This window comes from Oryctolagus cuniculus, chromosome 13 (assembly GCF_051225735.1).
Source record: "Oryctolagus cuniculus isolate XC-2025 breed Fujian yellow rabbit chromosome 13, ASM5122573v1, whole genome shotgun sequence".
Lineage (NCBI taxonomy): Eukaryota > Metazoa > Chordata > Mammalia > Lagomorpha > Leporidae > Oryctolagus > Oryctolagus cuniculus.
The window spans coordinates 98,903,999-98,930,988 of NC_142879.1; the positions used below are offsets into that span (position 1 = coordinate 98,903,999).

Consider the following 26,990-nt stretch of genomic DNA (forward strand, 5'->3'; position numbering starts at 1 on the left):
AGGTCCAGCCTGGAAGTGTGCATTTAAGAAGAAGGAGGGTGATTTTGATCTGCCACTTTGGGAGCCACAGATGCAAAGGAGATGAATAAATAAATGACTTGGAGCAGAGGAGGGGCGAGGCAGGAAATACTTGGATGTAAAAATGCATTACCGCTTTGGGGGAAGTCCAATTGTAATTCTTACTAGGGAGAAGAAGTTTATTGGTTTCTTTCCCTCAGAATTGCCAGCTTATATCAGAGAAGGGTTGAGAGATTTCTGTCTAAACTGTACCAGTGTGTACCACCAAATAGGCCACAAGCAGGGACTGGAAAACCAGAGCATGCAGGCTTTTTATGCAGTATTTTGTTGTCCTTATTAAAGAATCTTCGTCATTAGATCTCCACGCATGACAGCACTTCGGTGGAAAAAAATGACAAAGTTGAAATGTGCTTAAAGCAGGAAGTCCTACCTTGCACTTTCTTGGGAAAGGTGAACCTCTGGCCCTCTGTGGGTTTATTTGCTGAAACATTCTTCTCGGGTGGAGCAGCCCTCAACAGTGTGAAGTCTTTCCCCTGGATTGGGCACTTCACTGACTTGGTGGACAGAGCTGGGGCTCAGGCCATTCACAGCCTTGGAGGATGTGAGGGGCATGGAGCAATGCTTGGGCCGAGTAAGCCCCCAGGCAGGTTGATGCTCAGACTGGGCTGAGCTAGGAACTGGCATTGAGCTGACTCTCTCCTCCTGTCCGCCTTGGGGACTGGGACTTGTGGCTTCATTCCAGCCCTTCCCTGCTTTGTAGGGCGCTCTGATGTCACTCACATTTCCAGGGTTTCCTTAGCTGAAAGTGAGAACCCTCAGCCCGCATTGCAGTCTCATGGAGAGGGTTGAAAAACTGAAATGAATTGTGGACCTGACAAATCTCTGTAGGCCGTCATTGCTATAGGCATACAGATAAACTCTGTAGCCTCCCTGGAACGCCTTCCTGTGATATCTGTCTGCTCCAGTCCTTTTCTCCGGGCTCCTGGGGCTCTGTGCTCAGACTTTTCCCTCCTGGGAAGGCCCCTCCATGGTGAGGTGTATGTTAACCAACTAAATTGGAAGTCTCTCTGCCCTCCTTCCCTGCTGTGCTGTCTTCATGATGCTGGCCATGTATGTATTTTTTTTTTTTTTAAGATTTATTTATTTATTTGGAAGTCAGAGTTATACAGAGAGAAGGAGAGGCAGAGAGAGAGGTCTTCCATCTGCTGGTTCACTCCCCAATTGGCTGCAACAGCTGGAGCTACGCCGATCAGAGCCAGGAGCCAGGAGCCTCTTCGGGGTCTACCATGCAGGTGCAGGGGCCCAAGGACCTAGGCTATCTTCTACTGCTTTCCCAGGCTGTAGCAGAGAGCTGGATTGGAAGTAGAGCAGCCGGGTCTCGAACCAGCACCCATATGGGGTGCCGGCACTGCAGGTGGCTGCTTTACCTGCTATGTCACAGCGCCGGCCCCAGAATGTATGTATTTTACTCCTTTTGTATGATGTCCTCCCGCCCAGCTGGATCAGCTGCATGAAGGCAGAGATTTGGGTCTCTCGAGTTCTCTGCTGCCTTTCTAGCAGCTAGGTAAGGCTTGGCACATAATAGGTGTTCAGTAAACCATAGGGCATGAGTAGGTGTGTGAACGACTGTCAGGGAATCCACCCCCCACCCCTGTCACCTGCCCTGTGTGTGGTCCCTGTCCATCACGGGGCAGCATTGAAGTTCTCACCTCTAAGATGGGTCAGCGGATGCTGTGGCAGGTGCTCAGGCCAGCAGGTGTGTGGGAAGAAGGCTCAGAGAAACTCGTCACACTGCGAACCGTGAAGGTAGATGGTGAGTCACCTGTAGGTCAAAGGTGACTGTCAGCTGAACACATCCTAACACAGACTACGCACGTCCATGTTCCTCATCAGGTGAGCTCATCTAGAAGAAAAAGAAAAGTGACAGCCCTCATCGCTGGCCCTCCCAAGACCTGAGATGACATCTGACATACTGGAGAGGAGGGGCAGCGAGCGGGAGAGCATGCTTGCATTAGCCAGAGAGAGGAGAGTCACCTCTGAAATGTAGCTGTTTTGTGAAACAGCAGGTGGATGCTTTAAAGCCAAGTGTCAGAACGGAGGAAGGACAATTGTGAAGGATTTGCACATGTGGCAATGGTAACCTGGAACAGGTTCCAGCATGTTTAGGGCTAGGAGAAATCGCCACCCAGGCAACCTTGGTAGATTCACCAAAACTCACTTTTTTTTTTTTTTTTAATTTATTTGAAAGAGTTACAGAGGTAGACACAGAGAGAGGAGTCTTCCATCTGCTAGTTCACTCCCAAAATGGCCACAATGGCTGGAGCTTGGCTCATCTGAAGCCAGGAACTAGGAGCCTCCTCCAGGTCTCCTACATGGGTGCAGGGGTCCAAGGACTTGGGTCAGGGCCATCTTCTTCTGTTTTCCCAGGCCACAGCAGGGAGCTGGATCACAAGTGGAGCATCTGGGACTTGAACCGGTGCCTAAATGGGATGCCGGCACTGCAGATGGCAGCTTTACTCCCCATGCTACAGAGCTGGCCCCCTGAACTCATTTTATGAAGCCCATACGCAGTAAGCATGGGTTGTGGCTGCTTCCCCACTCTCTTTGGCCTTGAGCTCCTTTTCTTGCTCCAGTTCCTTTATCTGCAAAGTAACAAAAATTGCACCGATCTTTTGGTTTGTTTTGCAGATTGATTACAAGAGAAATACAATGCTCTCGTTCCAACCAAGCAAACGTAGTGGAGCCATGAGTAAGACAGAAGTTAGATGGAAGGAGCTTCTGTGTGATTGAGCTTACTTGTGTGCCCTGGACCAGGTCCATAGGCAGTATTTAAGTGAACTCTCTCAACTTGTCACTCTCAGGAGGGAGGAGTCTCAGGTCAATTCTTCCCAGATGTGTAACAACAATGATCTGGCCCCAGAATTGACTGACTCCCTTCTGGGCCTTCTCTTCAACAAGCTTGGTCCCTTCTTCAGCCTCCGCCTGAGTGTATGCATACTTTCTTGGTCAGGCAAAGCATGCAGGGTGTCACAGCTTTAAAATACGAAGGTGCAGGCCGGCGCCGCGGCTCAATAGGATAATCCTCCACCTAGCGGCACTGGCACACCGGGTTCTAGTCCCGGTCATGGTGCCGGATTCTGTCCCAGTTGCCCCTCTTCCAGGACGGCTCTCTGCTGTGGCCAGGGAGTGCCGTGGAGGATGGCCCAAGTGCTAGGGCCCTGCACCCCATGGGAGACCAGGAGAAGCACCTGGCTCCTGCCTTCGGATCAGCGCGGTGCGCTGGCCATTGGAGGGTGAACCAATGGCAAAGGAAGACCTTTCTCTCTGTCTCTCTCTCTCAGTATCCACTCTGCCTGTAAAAAAAAAAAAAAAAAAACACGAGAAGGTGCTCCGTGTGTGTGTTGAAAAACGTGGGCTCTGATTTTGTGGTTCTGGGATGAGCCTGGCTTCCCACATCCTGGACAAGCTTCCAGGCAACCTTGGTGCCATTCTGTCCTGGAGCAAGGAACTGTCTCTGGGAGAAAGTGAGGAAAGGGAAGGGCTCTTAAGATGTGGTGTTGCGCAGAAGGTGGCCTGGTGATTCTGTTTATCTAGAAAATGAGGACCCAGATGCACAAATCACTGGTGAGTTACAAGAACTCAGTGCCCGTCAGATGCATCTGTGCTGGAGAGTGATGGGAACCCTGGGTATTCAGGCAGTGCTGGTTGTGGTGTTGGGGAGCAGCTGTCACTGTTGACTGGTTCTTCTCTTGACTGCTCTCAGGAAATCCAACAGAAATGATGTTCAGGTTTTTAAAACAAATCAACTGAATCAGGAGTCTCTGAGGCTGAAGCTTCCACATGGATAGCTCTTCTGGGCAGCTGAGGCTAAGCACCATTGTCACCCAGTTCTCCTTAATTCCTTAATTATCTCATTCCTCACCTCTTATCTGCAGAGATTAGGCAGGGCTGTTGGCAACCAAAGCCTCCAGGCAGGGTGGCTTGGCCAGCAGCAAGGTTTATTTCCTTCTGGCTCTCTGATCATCCTGTGTTCTCAACATCTTACCCCTGAGCCGGGCCTGGGCCAGACATCCCCAGAAGTGGCATTTCCTGGTTGTGCTCCAAAACTTTGTTCCATGGTCAAGAAGGCGGGGGCATGTGATTTTGTTCTGAGACCCAGTGCCGAGAGGCTGGGGAGTCTGTGAGGGGACAGTCAGTGACCACTTCCACCCGGCAGGCTTCTCATGCAGGAGGGTGGTGGAGGCAGGGGCGGGGGCAGGTCAGAATAAGCAGAGGTGAATGAATGGTTGCTGTCAGTCCATCTCTGGAGTGGTATTTGCAGCACAAGTGGACCTTTACTACCCACTGTGGTCCTAAGGCGGCCTGGAGCTTCCCCACAAATCTGCCCTTGTTTTTCTTCTTGTGGAATTCTGCCTACAGACAGAGAAGGTGTTCCTCCTGGTCACTTCACTTCGCACCTGTTCTGCTGTCCTGACAGACGGCTTGACAAAGTCCGGTGTAGGAACTCGAATGGCATCCGATCCTCAGAGCCCCCGGTCCAGGAAATGGGCCGCGCTGCTCCCCGAGGACTTTGAGAAGAGAAGCTGCTTGCAGTTTGCTCAGTGAGCGCTGATTTCTTCTGACAGGCTTTGTAGGGAGATGGCTCTCCTGGGATCTGTAAGTCATCTGTGCTGCAAGGTGCTTCGGTTATGAAACATCTTCCCTCCACTTCCCGTTATGAAACATCTTCCCTCCACTTCCCGTCACGTCCCGCATGGAGCCTCCCGCGGGTCGTGCTTCAAGGCAGCACTTCGTGTTGGGGAGGCAGAGCTGGCGTAGGGAGTGAGCATCAGCATGGAAAGGAGGAGACAACCGACTGGAGTAACGGCAGCATTCGCCGAGCCGGGTCGTGGAAGAATTTTCTAAAATGTTGTTTATTGCGTTAGTCTGGGGCGTTTGACTCGGAATCCTGCGGGGCAGACACTGTAAATCCTAAAATAAGCTTAACTAGCAAGTAGAATGATCATGACAATGCACAATGGCCGCTTAGAATGGCAGCCAGAAATTGCCGTCACTCTGTTGGCTTTGCTGACCCGGAAGTGAAACCTTAAGGGCTCTCCGGGCTTCCGGTGGAGTCAGCCCTTGACCAGCATACCCGCCATGTTGCAGTGGAGGACTGTACCCTCAGCGATGTTCTACTTGGTCCGCTTCGAGGCCCTGGGGGCCCTACTGCCCTGTTTCCTTCCGAGTTGGGATGGGTAGGACCCAGGATCTGGAAGAGACCACAGATGCTCATCAGCCTGACAGGTGGTCCTTCAGCTTGTTTTTGACTCCCGGAACCAGGGCAGTTCTCCCTGGCGCGTGGCCTCCGCCTGGAACTTCTCCGCCCTGCCCTTAGAGCCAGCACAGATGATCCCCGCTCGTCTTATCCTGCCCTTCCACGGCCCTCCCCTCTCCAGACCCACTCCAACTTGTTGGCCCGCTCAGCCCCTGGCATTGATTCCCGGTGCGCTGCCATTTCAGTGTGTCTTCAGGCTAAAGTTCTGGGAGGCATGCTAGCTATAGATGAGCCTGTACAGTACCTGCATGCTTGCCGTCATTTGTTTTCCCCTCAGAATGCCGATTGAGGACACCGTCTGGAGAGGGAGGTATGGAGTGTGCGGCGCCCCAGGCAGACTGCTCGGGCAGCCTCAGCCCCAGATGCTGTGACTCTTGGGCCCCAGGGTCCTCTTGGGTACAGCGGGATCACCAATCAGAGTATCGCGAGGATTAGATGAAGCCCTTCTAACAGTCCCTGACACATACCACGTTAACTGAGCATCCATATGCCGTGGTCATTAAACCTAACAGTTTGCAAGTCTGAAGTCCTTTATGTCAATCACAGAATAAGCCTCACATCAGGCCTTTATTCTTACTACTGTAAATCTGTCTCATTTCAAGCCCCTTAGTGTAAATATAAATAGACTCTGTTCCAGCTGCGGCGTCAAAGAGCAGAGAATGCTGGATGGTTTTGCCTTCAAGAAAGAGAGAGAGAGAGAGAGAGAGAGAAAACTCTCATCTGCTGGCTCCATCCCCAAATACCTGTAATGGCTGAGACTGGGCCAGCCCGAAGCAGGAACTCAGGAACTCAGTGTAGATCTTCCACGTGGGTGGCAGAGACCCCAACCACTTGAGCCCTGACTGCTGCCTCCCAGGGTCTGCATTAGCCAGAAGCCGGAGTCAGCAGCTGGAGCCAGGTATCAAACCCACATCCTGGGATGTGGGCGTCTTAACCAATAACTGCTAGAACTAAACCACACACTTCACAGGGACAGTTGCAAAGGAATTTATTATCAAGCAGAAATCTGAAGTAGAAAAGCAACAAAACTGTTGAAGAGTATTTTTTGAGGATTAAATATGTTCAGATAAACCAAGTGAACATACATCTGAAAGTTTTGCCAGTAGTATCTGTGGATGCTGTTGTTGCTGACAATTCAGAGGATAAGGAATTCTGAACAATGAGCGAACACAGTCACCATCCTTAAGACATAGAAAAACTTATTGTAGATGATTTATGGGATGATCAACTTTATCTTTAAGCCCCAGAAAAGCTCTAAGAAATTTTAAACAATCTATATTTTTTCAAACCTAACAGGTCTTTTTTTTTTTTTTTAAGATTTGTTTGCAAGACAAAGTTAGAGAGAGACATTGAGGCACAGAGAGAGAGAGAGAGAGAGAGAAATCGTCCATCTGCTGGTTCACTCCCTAAATGACTGCAACAGCCAGAGCTGGGCCGATCCAAAGCCAGGAGCTAGGAGCTTCTTCTGCATCTCCCACGTGGGTTCAGGAGCCCAAGCACCTGGGCCATCTTCTGCTGCATTCCCAGGTGCATTAGCAGGGAGGTGGCTCGTAAGTGGAGTGACTGGGATTTGAACCAGTGCCCATATGGCATGCTGGGGCTGTAGGCCAGGGCTTTAACCTGCTGTGCCACATCGCTGGCCCCCAAACAATCTGTTTTTAAATGCAGATTTTAAATGGGACATTGTGAACAGCCATAATCTTGGGAAAACTAAATCAGTCCTGATAAATTTAATTTCCTTCTGTGATAAAGTGAATGCCCCTATGCACAAAGAGATAAAATCCACCCAGTCTTTGTTGTGACTTCTGATAGCACCTGCAGTGACACGCTCATCACCAGATAGGGGTAGGGGTTAGATAACATCTGTGCAGGACACTGATTGGAACCATTGTGCATGGGCAGAGGAGCCAGAGCTGCAGGAGCCTCATCCCCAGTGGGTCCCGCTGACCTGTGTACCCAGTGGTCTGTGCCAAGGCCACCCTGAAACTTCAGATGTTGGCCCTATTCTTTACAGGTACATCTGTAATTACTTAAAGGAACTCATGATGACCTTCCTTTTGAGCTTGTGCAGTATACATTCCACTTAGAGCCCTGGCTTGGAAATCGACTCTTTGTTAACTAAAGGCTACCTTAAATTAAGCTGGTTATTGGTTGTTTAACTGCTGGTGGTCAAGTGGTATCCTAACGGTGCTCTTCAGTTGGGAGGCTTGAAGGAGCTAATGTACGTAGAGCATTTAGAGTAGTGCTTGGTGTGCAGAAAGCTACGTTCAGCTGCCGCTGCTAATGGTCTAGTTGGCCAAACCAGGCCTGTTACTCAAAGACTGTTCAGAGTTTTGGTATACCAGATACAGAAGATGTCACAGATAACACGGGATTAGTGACGTCAGAGCCCTGTGTTTCAAAAAAGGTGAAAACACTTTGGACTAGGGTGGAAGGAATGACTGCTATGAACTGGACTTTAAAGGGGCCGGCGTTGTGGTGTAGTGGGTAAAGCGGCTGCCTGCAACACCAGCATCCCAAATGGGGGCCATTTCTGCTCCCTGCTTATGGCATGGGAAAATCAGTGGAAGGTGGACCAAGTGCTTGGGCTTCTGCCACCCACATGGGAGACCTGGAGGAAGCTCCTGGCTTCGGCCTGGCTCTACCTTGGCCGTTGGGGCCACTTGAGTGAACCAGTGGATGGAAGGCTCCTCTCCCTGCAAACCCTCCACCCCTGCCCTGTAACTCTGACTTTGAAATAAATAAGACTTTTTTTTTTTTTTTAAGAGATTTTCATTAAAGGGTAAGTGAAGTCACTAGGCAGGGGTGGTATGAGCAGAGGGGCTCATTTGCCCTGTTCTGTGGACTGTCCCAGCAGGGGTTGAGGGGGCTTAGTGGGAGTAATTTAATTTGCCTATGTTGCTGCTAGTGCCCATGCAGTAGGCTGAAGACTGAATGTTGAGTGACCGGTTCAAATTAGTGTGCCGTGGACAGTTCTGCATGCAAACATCATCTTTTTTCTTTTTTTCCCTCTAATTTTAGAGATCAAAATAATTACCATGGGAGCTTGTTAAGGCCTCACCTTCAGAATGCTTTTATTGAACAGGTCGGAGGCAAGTCCTAGGAATCTGCCACTTCAAAACCTTCCGGGTGGTTCCATGTCATAAGCGGCTGGTCCCTCGACTACTCTGTGAGGGTGCTGCTTTTTGGGACCACCTGGATTTCCCAAAGGTGGCCCTCCCGCCTTCTCCCTGTCTCTTTCCTTTCCTAACTGCCTCCCCTGGCTGGGCCAACCCAGTCAGCCTCCATTGTATCTTGCATGCTGGGAGTAATCCTGCAGGGGGCTGGGTGTGCACGGTCACCTAGAAGAAGAGTTGGGCTGGAGGCCTTTACTGTCAAAAGGCTCCAATATTTCCATACTCTTTGCACTTGTAACAAAATTAAGCTCTTTGATTTTTTTTTTTTTGATGTACTGCTTTGTCCTTATTGATTTATATAAAATTGGTGGTCAAGGGAAAAAACCACTCTGGAAAACACGATGCTGCCCTTTAACCTAAAAACTGATTTTAAACAAGAAAAAACAAAATAGAACAAAAAACAACCCAACGGCCTCTGAAGAACAACTGAACTCTTCTCATGGAAGGAGTCAGGAGTGGTCTAGATGGTGCCAGCTAATAAAATGTCCCTGGAAATACCTGAATATCACATGGCTAAAGAAGTTGTGGTTTCCATTTTGTAGGTCAAGCATTTTTAAGGTAGTATTCCTTGTTGAATGTTGAATTTGTTGGTTGTAATTCACATGCATTTTTTTAATGCCTAGTTTCTTTTTGGTCTAAATGCATATATTAAGTATGATCCCGGGATATTTGTGTACAGTTCCTTCTTGACACCCTTGTACCTCTGAGTCCCATAATCTAAAAGCAAAGGCCAAAGTATTTATCTTCCTGAGCCAGAGAGAGCACACTGCTTGTGTGGCGAGGAAATGGGCTGTGTGTAGCACTCACTCCTGGTGAAGGGGTCCAGGTGACAGGAGATGCCAGTGCCAGTGGCTCCCTCACGCTGCAGGGTGGTTCTGTCCCCCTGGGCAAGGCAGCGGCGCGTCGTGCAGGTCCTGGTCAGGAGTGCGGACACTGTTCTCTGAGCAGGCGGCCTGGCCCTGGAGCTTGGCGCCTTTTCTGTGTCAGCACAGCGCCTGCCTCCCCATAGGCTGTGCCTCCCCTGTGTTTCCCCACGTTTCAGGAGTCACTTCCCTGGAACGTGATTCTTGGTGGCACCTGCTGTCCTGGCTTCTAAAACACACCTTTTTATCCTTCTCTTTTAAGAGAGAGAGAGAAAGGGAGTCAATTTCCAGCCACTATTTCACTCCACCACATACCCACAGCCACTGGAGCTGGGCTGAGGCAGGCCAAAGGTGGGAACCAGGAACTCCATCCAGCTTTCTCATGTGGGTGGTGGGGACCCAACACTTGAGCAGAACATGCAGCATCCCATGATACACACTAGCAGGAAGCTGGGATCAGGGCGGAGCCGGACTCGGTTCCAAGAACTCCCGTATGGGTTGTGGATGTGGGAACTGGTGTCTTTAACCACCATGCCAAATGTCCACCCCCAGAAGCCTACAGTATTTACTGAAAGACTGAATACCCAGTGTGGGTAATGGATACTATAGTTTCACCAAAAGGCTTGTATTTCTGTCATGAGGTAGCAAGGGTCCATGCCTGGCTCTGGGCATCCTGGGTTCTGGAACCATCTCTGAGACCCCAGTCTGACGTGCCCTCTGTTCCTTACTTGGAAACTGGAGAACCAAAAAGAGACAGGGACAATGGGCCTTCACCCTTCCTTCCCTGTTTTTCAAGAAGTCTGGGGAGCACATGGTCCCACTCCCTTCAGCTATTCACAATTGAAAGTTGCACAAATTATTCAAATGATTTTATAACTTGGAGCCTCTCCTGACAGTGATGCATTTTATGTAAACAGCACGTAGAAAGTGATTTAGCGGCCGGCGCCGCGGCTCACTAGGCTAATCCTCCACCTAGCGGCGCCGGCACACCGGGTTCTAGTCCCGGTTGGGGCGCCGGATTCTGTCCCGGTTGCCCCTCTTCCAGGCCAGCCCTCTGCTGTGGCCAGGGAGTGCAGTGGAGGATGGCCCAGGTGCTTGGGCCCTGCACCCCATGGGAGACCAGGAAAAGCACCTGGCTCCTGGCTCCTGCCATCGGATCAGCGCGGTGCGCCGGCCGCAGCGCGCCGGCCGCGGTGGCCATTGGAGGGTGAACCAACGGCAAAAGGAAGACCTTTCTCTCTCTGTCTCTCTCTCTCACTGTCCACTCTGCCTGTCAAAAAAAAAAAAAAAAAAAAAAAAAAAAAAGAAAGTGATTTAGCAAAATCCAGACAGCAAGGAGTATTGCTAGAGAAAATGTTACTTTCTTTTTAGGAAACATTTCTTACCTGCCACAGGTAGAAATCATAGACTTGTCTTCATTTTAGGATCCTTTATAATTAACCCTTTGAGGTTCTCTCTTTTTTTTTTTTTTAAAAAAATATTTATTTGAAAGAGTTACACAGAGAAAGGAGAGGCAGAGAGAAAGAGAGAGAGAGAGAGCTTTCATCCACTGGTTCACTCCCCAATTGGCCACAACGGCCGGAGCTGTGCCGATCCAAAGCCAGGAGCCAAGAGCTGCTTCCTGGTCTCCCACGTGGGTGCAGGGGCCCAAGGACTTGGGCCATCTTCTCTTGCTTTCCCAGGCCATAGCAGAGAGCTGGATCAGAAGTAGAGCAGCTGGGATGCCAGCGCTTCAGGCCAGGGCATTAACACACTGCACCACAGTGCCGGCCCCCCTTTGAGGTTCTCTAGCATTTAACATTGTTTCGTGCTTGGGAGTGTATATTCTCTACGGTTTATATTTATTGAAGGCATGGACTATAATCTTCCTCATCGATTCCATAGTTACTCAGTGCATGCATGGTACTCAAAAGATGCTTGTTTGAATGAGCTAATGAAAAACATAAGTGACTACCTGAAGTGGTATGTGAATCTTAAATGTATTATGTCGAACCATAACTTTTTCAGTTCAGACTTACGCAGTCCTCTGAATAACCTGGACTTTTGCACAGGATGGGTGAAGAATTGCACAACTGATGTGAATCATTGTGTGGCTCTAGATTCGCTGAATAGGTGACAGAACGTAGTAGCAGCGTCTGCACTGTTAAAAATCAGTATCCATTTGAGTTTTTGTCATAAACACGCAAAGTACTGTTTCGCAGGTGGTTCCTTTATGGGACTTCAAATGCCCGAAGAGAGGTGGCAGCTCCTGTGCCTGGTGCCCCAGCCTCACAGAAGGGCTTTGAGGGTGTGGCTGTGGGGCTTGGTATTCCGTGGAGACATCCCTGACTGGGCTTGCCTTGACTGAGGAGAAGGAATGGAGATCAAAGAAGGAATGATCAGAAAGGCTGCTGCTAGCAGTGAGCCCCTGGCTAAACTTGGATCCCAACTGTGCTGCAAAGGTGGGCTTCCTACTTATGGCAGTTTAAAAACAGCTGTGGTCCCGGTTGTCGTCTATGGAACAAAGGCTCGACCCGTGGGGCTTCTGCGATGTACAGATTCCAAGATTTTTTTCCCCCCACTTCTTAATAGCTAGAATCTGGGCTACTGTGGGATGTTTTGTCACCTTTTTCAGAGTTACATTTAAGGGATAAAGTAGCCCAAATAGAATTCTTTATTTTTGAATACTTAATACATTTAGCATGTAAGAATACTTTAATCCTTAATCTATAGAATAATAAGGAAGAATCCCCACCCCGTTCTGTTTCCAAAGCAAAAGCATAAACAACCTTTCACTTGGCAAGGACTTCACTACGTTTCTAAAAAGCCTGCAAGCACTCTTCCTAAAATAGATCCATCTGCTCCTTTGCATAGATCCTATTAAAATCCCTAGCTAAATTTCCATCTTGATATGACAGATTGTAGCATTTTTTTTCCACTGGAACTTGATGATGCTTTCCTTTTAAATATCGAACAGAAAGTATGGACAGTAAATCTCGAGAATTAGTTCTAACTCCTGGGCCTTACAGAGCCGCATTGACAGTCTCCATCAGTTTGAACAGATGTATGGCCCTTTAGCTGTATTGCACCACTGAACCGGGATCATCAAAGACTTCCTGCCCACTTCTCCAACACTGTAGTGCAAGTGGCAGCCGTTATCTGAGCAGATTAGAGAGGGCTTTCCTGCTAATTCCTGGGTGTAGCCATTCTCAGGTCACAATAGCTACAGCCACGTCTCCGAGGACTACCTGGTGGGAAGTCACAGCAGCACACACTAGGACGGGTGCTGCTCTAGTGTATAATGAACCTGGAAGATGCCGCGGCCTGTTGAGGTGAGCCCCCAGCCTGGGGCTGAAGAATCAGAGCAGAGCTATTAGGAAAGGCAGAAGGCGAGAGCTTTGGGCTTAGTTCTATTTCCATGTGTGCAGAAGTTGGTTACATGTACTTGACCTTCTTTGTAGGCTATCTGTACAGCTGTCAGGATCTTGAATCTGTTAATATTAGTTGCTGAGTGTTGTGCTATGTCGCTCCCCCTCTTCGTGGAGGAACGACACTAAACCCTGCCTAGGTTTCCTATCCAAGTCATGGCACCATTATGTCGCTCCCCCTCTTCATGGAGGAACGACACTAAACCCTGCCTAGGCTTCATATCCGAGTCACGGCACCATTATGTCGCTCCCCATCTTCGTGGAGGAACGACACAGGACCCTGCGTTGTTCTTTTGCCTGCTCGGCCCTTCGCGGGTTTGCTGCTGGTTCTTCCCGGGTTGGCTACTGACCCTTCCACCTCCGTGGAAGGGCGGTTCCCCCTGCCACTTTCCCCACTTCCGCGGGGGAGCGGCATACCGCCGGCCGGCTCTCTCGGGGGCTGCACAGGTGTTCCATCAGATAGATGTTCCTCGTGCATGTTTGTCTCTCTCCTCCTTTATAGTCCTCTTCCACCAATCCCAACTCTGCTACCCACACGCCGAGTACGCTGCTCTCCTCCAATCAGGAGCAGGTCCTACAGTTTATTGGTTGAACTGGAGGCAGCTGTGTAGAAGCTGTTTCCTCCTCTCCCAGCGCCATATTGTGGGAGAGCAGATGCATAGAATAAGTCTTAATTCCAGTAACTTAGTCTAGTCCAAGTTGGTCCAAGTTGCTCCCAGTTGCTCCCCACAGTGCTACATTAAAAAAAAAAAAAAATCACTCCCTTTTCTCTGTATCCCAGGGAAGATGGACATGAAACTGAACTTCAGTAAGGCAACCAGCATTTTGAATGTGACAGAAAAGTTTCAGAGTCACGGTGAACACTGAGTAGGGGTTCTGGTTTCCTTTGTAAGAACATGGGGGCTCAGCAAATATTCCGGGCTGAGTATCCTGGTTCATCACGTGGTATGGGTCTTCATTGTCCTTTAAAGGTTTTCTGTTTGGGAGCCTGGCGAGTTTGCTTACGGGGAATGTGTATTGGTGCCTTGCCACAACTCAGCCCAATAGGCCTTCTTCATCTGGAGAAGTTGGCAAAGGAGCCTGGAATCCTTCCTTAGGACACCAAGCTCCCTTGGTGGTTCTTCTTGGAGGGCAGCCTAGCTGGGTGCAGATGTGAAATGCAAAGCCTTGGCCGCAGTTTGCTGTGTGACGTCCTCTGCTGTGGTTTGTCCTGGGCGAGAGAGAAAGTGGGTGCTACATCTGGTGGTGAGTCCAGGCAGTGAGCCCTTGGTGTCCTGGCCCTACCCATGTCTAATACATGATCCTCAGAGTACTCCCAGGGTAGCCCAGCCTGTCCTCCAGCAAGGTGTCTCAGCCACTGCCACGTGCGGGCAGGGAGGGTTTGACCTTGAGAAGAGTCAAAGGTCATGTGAAGGTTGACAGTTGAGGGAAGACCTGGAAAGAGGTGGGGAGGGAGCCTGTGGGTTTCTGGGGCAGAGGAAACAGCTGTATCTTGGCCATAACTGCCAGCAAGGGTGGAGGAGATCACAGAGCATGGTGGAAGCCATGGTTGGTGGACTCCGATCTGCCAGGCTGTACTGCCCCCGGCTCTTGGAACTAACAAGGCCTGGGATTGGAGTGGGGAATGAGAGTGACCATAGGTCTTGCTTGTCTACCTTCTCCATTGCTGCCATGTGTCCTAAGGATGTTTATTCATTGCAACCCTGGCAATTATCCCAAAATGTAAAAATTGTAGGGGGAGGGGATTAGGGGTTTCGTTTTATGTTTGAGGTTTCTGCATCCTTTTAGTATGGATCCAAATGGAGAATCTGTGTGGTTGTTTGTACAGGGAAGCAAAGACTCTCTTTCTTTTTTTTTTTCATTTTAAGATTTATTTATTTATTTGAAAGTCAGAGAGAGAATGAGAGACAGAAAGAGAGGTCTTCCATCTGCTGGTTCACTCCCCAATTGGCTGCAACGGCCAGAGCTGCGCCGATCCGAAGCCAGGAGCCAGGAGCCTCCTCCGGGTCTCTCATGCAGTTGCAGGAGCCCAAGAACTTGGGTCATCTACTGCTTTACCAGGCCATAGTAGAGAGCTGGATCAGAAGGGAATAGCTGGGACCTGAACTAGTGCCCACATGGGATGCTGGCACCGCAGGCTGTGGCTTTACCCACTACAACAAGACTTTCAAAAGAAACTAATACAGATCTGATTGCTGTAACAGCACAGATATTTTTAAATGGGTGAACACTAACATACTCAGTAACTGAAATAAAACAGTAGTGGCTTCTTTACAGAGCTGCTGAGGTTATTTAGAGCTGTCCATAGAACCTTCTACAGTGGTGGAAAGTTGTGTCTGTGCTGACCTCTTAGGTGGGTGGCCACTAGCCAGCCATGTGGTTGTTAAGCACTTGATTAGTGCAAACAAGCAACTGACTTAATTTTATTTAATTAAATCTAAATATCAGGGCCAGCGCTGTGGCACAGCAGGTTGAAGCCCCAGCCTGCAGTGCTGGCATCCCTTATGGGCACCAGTTCGAGTCCTGGCTACTCCACTTCCAATCCAGCTCTTTACTATGGCCTGGTAAAGCAGTAGAAAATGGCCGAAGTCCTTGGGACCCTGCACCATCATGGGAGACATGGAGGAAGTTCCTAGCTCCTGGCTTCAGATCAGCTCAGCTCAGCTACTGGCTATTGCGGTCATCTGGGGAGTGAACCAGTGGATGGAAGACCTCTCTTTCTGGCTCTACCTCTCTCTGTAACTCTTTCAAATAAATAAAATAAATATTAAAAAAAAACATAAATTTAAATAGCTACATGTTGCTCGTGGCTATAGTATGGAGCAGCATGGTTCTATGCACTAATCCTTCTGTGTGGATTATTCTCAAGTATATTAAGTCAGGTGATGTGGGCTCTTTTTTTTTTTTAAAGATTTATTTAGGCCGGCGCCGAAGCTCACTAGACTAATCCTCCGCCTAGCAGCGCAGGCACGCCAGGTTCTAGTCCTGGTTGGGGCGCCGGATTCTGTCCCGGTTGCCCCTCTTCCAGGCCAGCTCTCTGCTGTGGCCCGGGAGTGCAGTGGAGGATGGCCCAAGTGCTTGGGCCCTGCACCCGCATGGGAGACCAGGAGAAGCACCTGGCTCCTGGCTTCGGATCAGCGGGATGCGCCAGCTGCGGCGGCCATTGGAGGGTGAACCAACGGCAAAAGGAAGACCTTTCTCTCTGTCTCTCTCTCTCACTGTCCACTCTGCCTGTCAAAAAAAAAAAAAAAAGATTTATTTATTTGACAGAGTTACAGAGAAGGAGAAGCAGAGAAAGAGAGAGAGAGAGAGAGAGGGAGGGAGGGAGGGAGGGAGGGAGGGAAGATCTTCCATCTGCTGGTTCACTCCCCAAATGGCCGCAATGGCCAGGGCTGGGCAGGTCGAAGCCAGGGGCCAGGAGCTTCCTCTGGGTTTCCCACATGGATACAAGGGCCTAAGGACTTTGGCCATCTTCTGCTGCTTTCTCAGGTGCATTAGCAGGGAGCTGGATTGAAAGTGGAGCAGCCAAGAGTTGAACCGGCGCCTGTAGGGGTTGCTGGCACTGCAGATGGCAGTTTAACCTGCTGTGCCACAGCACCAGTGCCCCCCCTCCGCCCCGCCCTACCCTCCTTTAAGGCAGTGCTTGTCCTGTTGGTGTTGTTGCTACAAGAAGGGTCCTGCCATCTATGTGAGGCAGCAGTGACTGAGGTCCGCCCATGCATTGCATGGAGTAGCGCTTTGTGTTCCTTACGAATAGTTTATAGGTATACATCAGGACTGCTATAATTTCAGGGCAAGGTGTGAATATAAAGAGCAGATGGTGGGGTAGCCTCAGGTGTCCTCCCTGCCTGCCAACCAGTCACCACCAGTGCAGGGCCCGCCTCCTCACTGCAGACCCTCGGGGCTTCCCGGCCGAGGACTGCTCCTCTTCAAGCCTGCCATCAGCCATGTTCCAGGATAGTCCGTCAGTATTTGAGCACAGCTGGTGTGTGTTGCCTCCTCTTCAGGGGCTTCAGAGCGTCATTTCAGGTTTGTTCATTGCATTTTCCTCTTTAGACACTGTGTCTTGCCCATCTACTAGCCTAGATAGCCGATTGTTTAAAGTGGAGCCTGCGTCTCCACACGAGTATGTGTGTATCAGGTACCGTAAGGGGTGGCACTTGGTCCTTGGGGGGTGAAAAAACATAGCTGGAACAATGAATGCACCCCCTAAAGGGCCAGGACATATAAAAAGGTGCACAGCTTGTGTGTGGTATTCATATTTCCAGGTGATTGGGGATAACTAGGGAAAAAAAGAACTAAAAGGCTCTTGGAAGGTAGGGGGGCATTCTTGAAATTCTGCACACAACGTAGCAGGTGAATGAGTCAGGTAGAGGGGAAGTTTGGATTTCAGAGATGGCTGAAGCGGAGGCTTTGTAGGTCTTCCTCCATGAGTTTGTTGTTCCCTACAGAGTGGGAACTAAAATTGAACAATTTTTGTTAAGTCTGTGAACTAAATAAAATCTACTTTGTCTCTCCCCTCTATTCACATCACAGTGGGAGTTGGTCTAGGTGAACTGTAAGAATCTTTTTATTTATATTATTTTTTTAAAAGATGTATTTATTTCTTTGAAAGAGTTATGGGGTGAGGTGGTGGTGGGGGGACAGAGAAAAGGCATGCTTCCATCCATTGGTTCACTCCCCAAATGACCACAATGGCCAGGGCAGGGCCAGGCCAAAGCCAGGAGCTTCATCCTGGACTCCTGTGTGTGGGTACAGAGGCCCAACACTTGGGCCATTGTCTGCTGCTTAGCAGGGAGCTGGATGGGAAGTGGAGCAGCCGGGACACAAACCGGTACCCATATGGGATGGTAGCATTACAGGTGGTAGTTTTACCTACTGCGTCACAACGGCGGCCCCTATTTCTAATCTTCAATGGTTTTTCCTTTGCTTGTTTTTTTATCTTTCTGGAGATGAATTGGGCTGCTCTGTTTTTTTTTTTTTCCTGCCAATGTACTGTTCTTTGGTCTCGGAAGTGAGCTATATTTGTACTGTGCTTTAAATGTACACAATGGATCCAAATTGCTACTTTTCTTTAAAGCGTGGTGTAACATTTTAATTAAAATGTCACCCATAAATCAGGCTCCGGTGAGTCTCCTGGTCTACTCACTTGTCCTAATTCTGCAGTCTGGGGGGTTCTGGAGGACAGCCACTGTGATTTCCCTTCCTGAAAGCCCTCCTCAAGCTCTTGTTCAACTGCTCTTCTTGGGAGTGTGGAGGAGGTTCCGTGTCTTCCTGTTTTGTGTTCATGAATGGGTCTCACAGACTGTACATTTCCCAGGACACGGCTTCCTTCCTTCCAGCAGCTGGTTCCCGGGACTTCTCCGGACAGAGTGTTAAACTGCTTAGACACAAGGAGTGCCTCGCTCTCTCTCCCAACCTCCAGGGTCTTTCCTGCTCTGGGACACAGACTCTTAGGCGTGGATGGAAATGAAATGTCCTTCTGAGAGTAAGTGTAAGCACCCCTGGGGTAGAAGGGAGGAAGCCTGGCCACATCACTGCCTTGCTTTTCTTGGGTCCTGGTCACAGTCCAGCGAGGCAACATGTGTGAAAGCACTTTGTAAACCACTGAGTGTCAAAGCCCTTCGCAAAGTTTGATTGTTACACCATAATAGTTCTGAAAGCCAGACTAAGGTTTTAGGTCAGGAGTGAGTTTGAGGTGTATTTGAAGGAAGAACATTCTATAGGTAGAAATGAAAGACAAGTCAAGAGTACGGAATTAAGATGGGGCTCCTTAAGGGATGGTGGGTGTGGCAGAAGCATGGTGTAGGAGTGGAAGTACCAGTGGGAAAGGTAGGTGGGGTTAAGATCCCTACTCAGCAGAGGGGTGCAGAGACTGCTACCACCTCCCAGGCCTCCCCATTCCTCCCTTCTTCCTTAATAAGAACCCTGAATATTTCTTGGGCACCTTGTTGTCTGGCCACAGAATAGCATTCCATTCCCTTGTGTCACCTTGCAGCTTGCCCTGTGACCCAGTGACCCAGATTTCGCTGAGTAAGCAGAGGTGTCATTTGCTGGCCCTGGGAGGCTTCCCACCCTATGAGCACCTGTGAGCACTTGCTGTTCCTCTGGCTGGAAATCTGTGCTCACCATCCCGACCCTAGGACTAAGGGGCTCTCCCAGAGATGGAAGGGCGAGCTGGGCGGAGCTCAGGTCCTCTGAGACTCAATGGCACCTCGCTAGTTTCACGTATGAACCAGAAAATAGACATGTTTTGTTGAAGCCGTTTGAATTTTTTTCTGTTTTGATTCAGTGAAGCAGGACTTAGGAGATCCAGGTCGTAAAACAAAATGAATTTGAAATCAGCCATGAACTGAGTTAGTGAAGAGCTTGTTAATTAAAGAATTTTGAGGACAGAATTTGAAAGTTACGCTAATCGCAGCTGGTAGGAGGGGAAATCTTCAGCTTCACCTTTTAGGAAGGAACAGGAGTGATGAGCAGATCTTAGGGATTTGCAGCTAATCCAGCATGCATTGGTGCTAAAATCCCAAGCAGCCTGCTCTACAAGATACAGAATTCTCTCAGAACTCTCGGTTAAAACATTTGTGTGTATAGATAGAATTATTTTTATTGATAGGTCACGGGTCATTCACAGCTTTTATCTGGAGGACCATTACCTGGAAGAGAGTCCATTGATTCTTTTCTTCAATTGAAAAGATGGGCCTTGATGGTTTATTGTTTTCAGTAAGTCTGGATGTAAAAAGAAATACTTTTTGGTTTTCTACTGTATTCGTTGGAGCTGAAAGTTGAAATAATGAAAAATACAGGTGTGGAAATAATGGAAAATACAGGTGTGGTCGTGGCGTGCTTTCTACTTTGCTGGCTCCACATCTTTGGGGCCCAGCTCTGCTTTATCGCATTCAGACAGGCGCTCTGTGTGCCTGGGTCCCCTGGCCCCTTGCAGGAGGCCGCTGATGTCATGAACTGGTATTAGAATTGTAAGATACTTGCCTTCCTCCCTGTGGAGGATTTTGACACTGATGCCATTTCAAACAGTGGTGAGCAACACTGCTGGCCTGACTCTCCATGGTAGCACTTAACTCTGCTGATTGTTCCTTACCCTCCTCAGCATCACAGACGCATGGGAAAAAAGAGACCCCAATTCACCTGCAAATACTCCTGATAAAATACCAAAGCATGAATTTCATGAAATCTTAATACTTAGGTACACCTCTTTGTAACATTCCAACAAATGTGAATTTTGTGTGGGGTGCTGCTACCAAATACTGAGCTATGATGATCACCCAAAGTAAAAGTACTTGTGCATTTGTTTGCACACTGAGCTGAACTAGCCACTCTTCCATGCAACAGGCTTTTTTATTTCAGTGACTTAGAAACTGGCTGTTCACACTTAGGTGTTCTGCATGTGCTCGGGGCCCCCTGCCATTCACACGAGGGACTTGGATGGAGTTCCATGCTTCCTGAGTTCAGCTTGGCCCAGTCCCAGCCGTTGCAGCCATCTGGGGAGTGAACCAGCAGCTGGAAGGTCTCTTTCTCTCTCCCCCATCTCCCGCCTTCCTTCCCTCCCTCTGTCTCCCTCTCTCTTGGTCACTTTGCCTTCAAATAAATAAATAAATCTAAAATAATAAGGGGCCGGTGCTGTGGTGCAGCCAGTTGAGCAGCCATGTGCAGTGCTGGCATCCCATATGGTTGCCGGTTCAAGTCCCAGCTTATTTGCAAATTATGTATCTGATAAGAAAACTTACATAGTTAAAAATGTATAAGGGATTTGAGTAGACATTTGTCATAAGTTTGCAAATTGATTGATAACAGAGCCACTGGAATAGTTAAAGTATTGGACAATGACAAGTGTTGTCAGGGATATGGAGGAACTGGAATCTTTATACAACACTGGTGGTAATGTGATACGGTACAGTTCTTTTGGAAAACTTCGGCAGTTCCTCCAAGAGTTAAAAATAGGACAACTTTACTCCCAAGCCTATAGCCACAAAAAGCATTTTTTTAAAAAAATCATAGACAGATCTTCATAGTGAAGGCTTTCATAATAACTGAAAAATGGAAACTGAATGTCCATCAATAGAATGGATAAAAGAAGGTGGTATCCATGCAGTGGAATACCACTTGGCCATAAAAATGAGGGACTTCCCACTCCAGTGTGAATGAACCTTGCAAACATGTGAAGTCAAGGAGGGTAGAACAGTCACATTCTGTTCCCATGGAATGTCCAGAAAAGGCAAATCCATGGAGGTAGTAGATTAGTGGTTACCAGGGCACTAGCCAGGGAAGAGCTCTTTTTTTTTTTTTTTTTAAGATTTATTTATTTATTTGAAAGAGTTACACAGAGAGAGAAGGAGAGGCAGAGAGAGAGAGAGGTCTTCCATCTGATGGTTCACTCCCCAATTGGCTGCAACGGCTGAAGCTGTGCTGATCCAAAGCCAGGAGCCTCCTCTGAGTCTGCCACGTGGGTGCAGGGGCCTAAGGACTTGGGCCATCCTCCACTGCCCTCAGGCCATAGCAGAGAGCCGAATCGGAAGTGGATCAGCCAGGTCTGGAAGCGGTGCCCATATGGGATGCTGGCGCTTCAGGCCAGGGCATTGACCCACTGCGCCAGAGCGCCGGCCCCAGGGGAAGAACTCTTAATGGTAAAACATTACTCTTTGAAGTAGTGAAAATATTTTGGGGATTAGGCAGTACTAATGGTTGTACAATTCTCAGAATGTACTAAGAACACTGCATGGTACTCTTAAGGGTGGGCAGGAGATTTTTTGGCTTGTAAGTAGTACATTAAGATGTTAAAGAACTTCTTTAACGAATTTAGAATATGAGGGTACTTGAAAAGTTTGTGGAAAAATAAAATGGAAAGATGTTGACTTTGGTGCAAAAAATTGAAACCACACATCACTTTTTTTTTTTTTTCTTTTTTGGACAGGCAGAGTGGACAGTGAGAGAGAGAGACAGAGAGAAAGGTCTTCCTTTTGCCGTTGGTTCACCCTCCAATGGCCGCCACGGCCGGTGCTCTACGGCCGGCACACCAAAGGCAGGAGCCAGGTGCCTCTCCTGGTCTGCCATGGGGTGCAGGGCCCAAGCTCCTGGGCCATCCTCCAATGCACTCCCGGACCACAGCAGAGAGCTGGCCTGGAAGAGGGGCATCCGGGACAGAATCTGGTGCCCCGACCGGGACTAGAACCTGGTGTGCCGGTGCTGCTAGGCGGAGGATTAGCCTAGTGAGCCGCGGCGCCGGCCATCACTTTTTCATAATACACATTGTCCACGAATTTCGTCCTGACACCCTTGCGTGAAAGATACTGCATCCGAAATGTGTCTAATTCGTGTGGCTAAAAATCTTCATAGGGTCTTCTACAGCCTTTGAGCTATTAGGTACAGGGAGCCATACTCCTGCTGTATGTGATAGCTCGCATTATTGATTTGTATTTCTCTTAACAACCACACACAGGGAAAACCAAAACATAAATACCAACTGAATACTATGTGAAAGCAAATTCTTTTGCCCAGATGGTCTTCAGTGGTGCAGCAGGAGATGCAGTCATAGCACATTAATTGCATCTCCACGGCAACAGGAGTTTGGCCCATTTAATCACTCGGAGCTTCCTGTGATGGCTCCTAAGTGGGTTCCCATCTCTGTGTGGTGTCTGTGGGTATCCTGTCTCCTGAAATAAGTAAGAGCACCCACACAGTTGCCCACTGAGAAAGATCCATGAAGCTGATGAAGAGCGGGCAAGTAGGGAACCTGCCTCCCAAGAGCCACGCACAGGCGATGTTTTATTGAGAACAGCTTGGGCGACAGAGCACGATCTTTGAGCAGACTGGCAAGGCCTACACGTCTAACACGTGTTCATTTGGGTCTGTGCACTTAGTTACTGGTGCTACTAAAACCATGCATGTTAATGTTGCTGTCAGGATTGTCAGTCCGCACGTACTGGACGTGACAAAAATAGCTCACAGAGTTTGCCCTTTGCTTGATGTGGCGTCTCCCTAAGTGTGGCAGAGCGAGAGTCTGGTGTTCTGATGCTGAGGCTGGTTCTGTGAGGCAGAAGCAAAATACTCTTTCCAAAAAAGAAAAAAAAATAAATAAAAGATGGTATTTGATTATCTGTGCTCTTAAGACAGAAGTAGAACACCCTCCCCCAATCAAATTGGTTTTCAAAAGGCATTGCACTTTGCAGCTTGTTGCTTCCTTTTAATCACAACATTAAAATCGTTTTTCATTTCCTGAGCTTGGTGTGGGACTGGCAGGTGTGTGATTCTCAAAATGCTACAGAGCAGGCTGATGAGCCTCTGCCTCGCTTCCATGCTGTCCATTTGTGGAGCTGGTTTTCCCCTGGGATCTGAAGTCGGGACGCTGGAGCAGTGAGCCACCTTTCTGTGCTGTGCAGCTCAATGAGAAGAGAAGGAGGGTCCATCGGCAGGTGCAGCATCCATCATCACTTCACACGTCGAAAGTCTCAAGGTTGATGTTGCCATCATGGGCTGATAGCCCCGGAGGTTAAGTCGTTCGCCTGATGTCACACAGATAGGAAGTGGCAGTGGTAGGATTTGAAATTCAGGACCAGCTGTGACTTGAGCTTTTCAGTAAGGTGTGGACTAGATAAGTGAATTGGACATAATCAGCCTGGGTGACAAGAGCAGGGCTGGTCCAGGTGGAACTTGGCCAAGCACCGAGCATTTACGGGGTGACAGAGGAAAGAGAAGAGCCCCTGGAGTGGAGGAAGGTGAGTGGTTGGTAGTGGTGGGCGGGTGATAGGTAGCCACACGGCACCGCCAGAACCCGGGGGAGATGGCCTTTCGTGCCTTTCCTGAGAGGGTGAGCCAGGCTCCCACCAATCGAAGACTGGGGTTGCCCTGTGGTAAACTAGCCTGATGCACTGTAAGTCTTCAGGTATACCTCTAGGCAAGCTGCCCCCAGGTGCTGGAGCTGCTGTGTCAGCATATGACCCACAGGGAGAATTCAAGGCTAAAGAAACTGTAAGTCAGTACACACGGGACAGGGTCAAGCACATCTCTGCTTGATTTGAGAGAAGGGCTACTTTTGCACCTAGGTCTCTCTAAGTAGTTGGGAGTCCCAGAGGGGAGGGGGTGGGGAGAGACACAGTGGCTCCTGACCACAGCAGTACTCCTACAGTCACTGGTGTCATTTATGCCACTCTGGCAGAGAACAGCTAGGGCCAGTGTGAGTGTCAGTGAGGATGGTCTGATGCAGGGCTCAGGGATACTAAGTGATGTGTATTCAGTGTCTCCTCACCGTCATCATCCAAGTGTCTTGTGAGCATTGGGTATCTTTTTTTTTTCAAGATTGTATTTTATTTATTTGAGAAGTAGAGTTCTACATAGTGAGAGGGAGAGACAGAGAGAGAGAAATGTCTTCCATCAACTGGTTCACTCCCCAAATGGCCACAACAGGTCGGAGCTACGCTGATCCGAAGCCAGGAGCCAGGAGCTCCTCTGGGTCTCCTATGCAGGTGCAGGGGCCCAAGGGTTTGGGCCATCTTCTGCTGCTTTCACAGGCCATAGCAGAGAGCTGGATCAGAAGTGGAGCAGCCGAGACTCGAACTGGTACCCACATGGGATGCCAGCACTGTAGGCGGTGGCTTTACCTGCTATGTCACAGCGCTGGCCCTGCCACGTGTCCACTTCTAAGTGTACAAGTCGCTGGCATTAGGCACATTCACACGGTGCTGCAGCCATCAGCACCATCCTTCTTCAAAACATTTTCATCTTCCCAAACAGAAACTCAGTACCCATTAAACAGTAACTCCCTGCCTCCTACCCAAGCTTTTCAGCAAGAGAAGGACGGGAGTGGGGCCGGGGCACAGTGGACGACTCAGGGAAAACCAGCTTTAGGTCTGAAGAAGTGTTTTAGGTTTTGGTCTCAAGTTTCCAGTGGAAAGCAGCTGTTGAAGATGCAGGAAGGCAGGAATCTCTGCAGATCCCCGAAGAGCTCAGAATCTGTTGGGCTGGCCGGCTCTCCTGGTGTGAACAAGACACGTGTGCTCCAGTCTGTGTCCAAGGCACGCACAGGAGGATGCTGTGGCACACCCTAAGCTTGTTCTCCTGGCGAGTTTCCTTTCCTGCAAGTACATGAGGTTTGCTGATTAACCTCCAGTGTTTAAGAGACTTAGAATTTGGACATTCCTTTGTGGGTTCTTAGAGCACACTCTTTTAAAATTTTATTTGTATTTATTTGAAAGACAGCACAAGAGCAAGAGCTATCTTCCACTCCCCAAACACCCACAACAGTCATGGCTGGGCCAGGAGCCGGAAACTCCAGCTGAGTCTCCCACATGGGTGGCAGGGACCCAAGTACTTGAGCAGGTTGCACATGAGCAGGAAGCTGGATTGGAAACGGAGGTGGGACTTGATCCCAGGCACTCCCGTACAGGAAGCAGGGTTCCCAAGGAGCCTCTTAACCTGCTGTGCCACAACACCTGCCCCTTTCACGTCTCTATTTGTTCTCATATAGTCTCATAAATATGAAATGCATTGTTTCCTTTTTATTCTGCTAATGTCACATGTTGCAGTAACAGGAGCTGGTACTTTATTTGATTTACAGTTATAACGCAGGCTGCCAGACAGCAAAAATAAAGGGATAAAGGGGAAAGTGTTCCTGTATGCTTTGGAATGTGGAGTTTGTTTCTGAGCTACCTGTTGTTGTTTTAAGCATTTTAGTACTTAGGATTTTTATACCATAATGTGTTTTACATTGTGATTAGCTTGAAAATCATGTTTGTGTGTGTTTTAGATCTGCTTTATCCTGTTACCCTATAATACAGGTGGTTTTCAAAACCCATTGCTTATTTTACTTCAGGAAAGTGGAAAATAGCTCTTACAGGATGAGTGTGATTTCTGTATGAATTTAGTCTTAAAAATCGATTTGTACTTGATAAATTCATTGGGATGGTTGGGCAAGAAGATGAGACTGTGTCAAGTCTCAGGACCAGGAAGGAGTTCCAAATGTACGTGTGATGAAAAGTAACTTCTTAATAAAGCATGGAGGTGGCTGTGATGGAGACCCGTCCTCCTGCTGTTTCTGGCTTTCCTAGACTCTGCCTTGCCTCCTTCCTCCACCACAAGAGGTTTCATGGTGATGGGAATCTACTGGATTGGGGGCCACTGAGGAGGGGAGGTACTGAAGCGTTGAGAGCTCTTTAGGGTTACCAGAATGTACAACAGCTGATTGTAGTAACAGTCACTTATTTCTTGTTCTTTTAGTAACAACATTGCATATATATATATAATTTATTTATTTGAGGGGCAGATTTATAGACAGAATGAGGGAGAGACAGAGCAAAAGATCCTCCATCCACTGATTCACTCCCCCAAATGGCTGCAACAGCTAGAGCTGAGCTGATCTGAAGCCAGAAGCCAGGTGCTTTCTCAGAGGCCCAAGCACTTGGGCCATCTTCCACTGCTTTCCAGGCCATAGCAGAGAGCTGGATAGGAAGAGACGCACAGCTGGGACTTGAACCGGCACCCATATGGGAAAATGTGCTGCAGGCAGAGGCTTAGCTTACTAAGCCACAGCGCCAGCCCAACAGCCTTGCTTTTTTTTTATTTTTTATTTTTTTGACAGGCAGAGTGGACAGTGAGAGAGAGAGACAGAGAGAAAGGTTGTCCTTTGCCGTTTGTTCACCCTCCAATGGCCGCTGCGGCCGGCGGCCTGGAAGAGGGGCAACCCGGACTAGAACCCGGTGTGCCGGCGCCACAAGGCGGAGGATTAGCCTAGTGAGCCGCAGAGCCGGCCCCTTGCTTTTAAGCTTTCTTCACCACCCTCATTCCCCCACCTCCTCAGGTAGCCTCCTTGGCCTTGCACACACTTGAGAGCCATTTGCCTGCCCCTCCTTGATTTTCCCCTTTGTCTGGCCTCACGTTCTGCTAAGAGCAGCAGTTGTGAAATGGGCACTCAGTGCTTCTCCTGTAAATAAAGCAAGAACGCTAACCATTTGGAATTGTTTGTCCCCAGGAGTTGGGAAAGTTGTTTTGAACCAAGCCCACAGCCAGTGAGCAAGGAACGAAGTCCTTCCTGGATGCCACTTGATATCTGAGAAATGCATTGGTCCTAACACCTTTTAATCTATTGTCACATGTCATATCTAATCATTGGGAGCAGGGTTACACGGTGGAATAAAATACCATGCCCAGTAGCAAGTCCCGAAACGTTCTGGGCTGTCACTTGGCTGAACTGACGTAGCCA

General features: G+C 48.8%; 1 protein-coding gene and 1 long non-coding RNA gene across 5 annotated transcripts in view; one reads left to right on the plus strand and one right to left on the minus strand.

Annotated features, from left to right (window-relative positions):
- The window catches only part of DIP2C (DIP2 acetate--CoA ligase C (putative)), a 488,945-nt gene that overhangs the window by 181,845 nt on the left and 280,110 nt on the right, over nucleotides 1-26,990 (plus strand). The window lies entirely within an intron of this gene.
- Nucleotides 1,234-2,095, minus strand: LOC149122790 (uncharacterized). Its single transcript, XR_016219207.1, has 3 exons — nucleotides 1,992-2,095; nucleotides 1,728-1,840; nucleotides 1,234-1,369 (listed from the first exon to the last, which is right to left on the minus strand). It is a non-coding gene; the product is annotated as an uncharacterized LOC149122790 (long non-coding RNA).